Here is a 2,324-nt window from a genome sequence, read left to right as displayed (position 1 = left end):
GTGAGAGAGAGAGAGAGAGAGAGAGAGAGAGAATTTCTAGAGCTAGGACTTTAAATTTAATCAAAGTCATAAGGATCCAAGATTTCACTGTCTCCCTGTCTTTCTTAGAAAACCGAACAACAAATCCTATAATTTTCTTTTGACTTGCACAGTGCTTTTTCTCTCTATGAAGAAGTAAGAGAAAAAAATGACTTTTTCTTTCCCACAAACCCTCAAAATGAGTATACATACAAATTAAAATTCTCATTTTGCCAAATCTAGAAGTCATTTTCCTGTGGCAAGAAAATAAGAAAATTGGGACTTGAATGCTTTTTTGCTTTGGAATTACTATTTTAATCAATTATGTTTTGACTGAATTTGACTATATTATGGTATTTACATGCATTTAGAGCACTTTAATTCCTCTGCTCTTCTATGGCCTCCATCCCAGACACTTCCAAACCGTCAGTGTTGCATTTCTGATGGACAAATGCACACATAGAGGTCTAAGTCGATGCAGAGACCACTGCAGAGATGCAGGGATGCTAGAGTCAGAGAAAGACAGAGGACTCCGACCTCTGGTCAAGCTTTGCTGTAATGGCCAAAAGTAAAAATATTTCAAGTGACAGCATTATATAGTGGCTGTTGAACAAGTACGTGGGAGCCCAGATGTCCTCCAAGGTGGAGGACAGTGACTTGCAGTTTTGCATCTAAGCTAGGCAGGGACCAGAAAAGGTTGTTAGATATGTGCTGATTTGGTTCCATTTTAGCTACTTTCTTCATTTGTGCCTAATTAGTACAAAGTTCCCCGAAGGAACTAAGGTTCACTAAGGCTCTTCATTCACGGCAGACGGAGTAGGAGGCAAGAAGCTGGCGAAGGGAAGCCTGACAGTGAATTGTTCCAACTATATCTCTGTTCACTGTGTCAAATACATTCTTGAGGCAGGTGCTTGAATTCACAGGCTCTTTAGACAGAATTTAGCAGCCCCAGGAATATATTGGTTAAGAAGAAGAAAGGAAGGGCGGGGGGAGCACAGCATCAGCTGCTACAAGGGAAAAAGCTAATCGTAGAAACTTCTCTGCCAGAGAGAGAAAGGTGCAGCTGTCAAAGCAATAAGGTAAATGAGTCTCAGACTAAAATGGATTTTGTAGGAGAACTGTGTTCTCTGATAAATAGGGGAGATTGAACTCCAGCACCATCCTGCTATTCCTTGGTAATGCCCCATTTGGGCGCTGACTGGGTGGTCTTAAGCCCACTGCCACCCTGGCTTCACCAGCCACACCAATCAAGGCCCCGCAGCTGAGACCCTGGCTGACCTGCCTCAGGAGCCTTTTACAAACTCCGATTCACTCATTTGTGTGGGATGCTTTTTTTGCTACTTTATTTATGGGATTACATAAATGAGCCATTAAAAATGTAAATCTTCAGAACAGTGGAATAATACAGATTTAAACAATAACCCCGGGCGGTACAGTACAGAAACGGGCTATCGCCCCATCGTGACTATGGCAACAATAGGGGGTTAACGGAAGGACAGAGGGGAGAGAAATAAAGCATCCTGCACTGTGGCAGTCATTGGCACCAGAGAAAGATTAGGGTGTTTTTTTTTTTTAAGGAGTATTAGAACAATAATGAAGATGAGCCATTATAATCAACAAAGAAGCTGGGGCATCCCTCACACAGTGCAAGCCTGGGGACCTCAGGCCACCACAGATTGAAGAAGTTGATCCCACCTCATGGCAAAGTATTTAACCCTTTTGTGGCTTTTTGTAGAAGCAAAGAATCAAAATAAAAGAAAAGGGGAAGAGTTGGGGACAGAATCACTGTCATTTCCTTAACTAGTTGTGATGATTTTAGGGTTATTTTGTTTTTAACTCTGTTTCTACCTGTGAATTAAATGGGATTCTCCCGTCTGGGTAGACAGACCAGAGCAAATGTAATATCTTTTTGTGCTGAGCAGGCAGGCCATCCTTAAGGGGAAGCCATGTGTGGTGGCTTGTCACCTGGTGACATGGGAGCAAGGCAGGGAGGAGGCAGTGCTGAGCCTGGCCTGGCAGGCCCCAGGGGAGAAGACTTACCTCAAGGTTCTCTCTTTGTGCCCAAGAGACTGGGAGAGGAAGCACACTGTGCCAAGAGCAGACTAGAAGAAAGGACCCAGCAGATGAGGAGTAGGACTGTAGGCAGTTGTAGAAATCTACATAAACAGTGAGCATATGTGTACCCATGTTCACAGCAGCACTCCTCACACTCACTGAAGGTAGAAGCAGCTCAACGGAATATTATTCAGCCTTCAAAAGCAAGGAAATTCTGACATGTGCTACAATATAGATGAACCTTGAAGACA

The sequence above is a fragment of the Furipterus horrens genome, unplaced genomic scaffold, assembly GCF_987537825.1.
Source record: "Furipterus horrens unplaced genomic scaffold, mFurHor1.1.pri manual_scaffold_4, whole genome shotgun sequence".
Lineage (NCBI taxonomy): Eukaryota > Metazoa > Chordata > Mammalia > Chiroptera > Furipteridae > Furipterus > Furipterus horrens.
The sequence above is the reverse complement of the archived record's forward strand: the minus strand, read 5'-3'. Positions refer to the sequence as shown.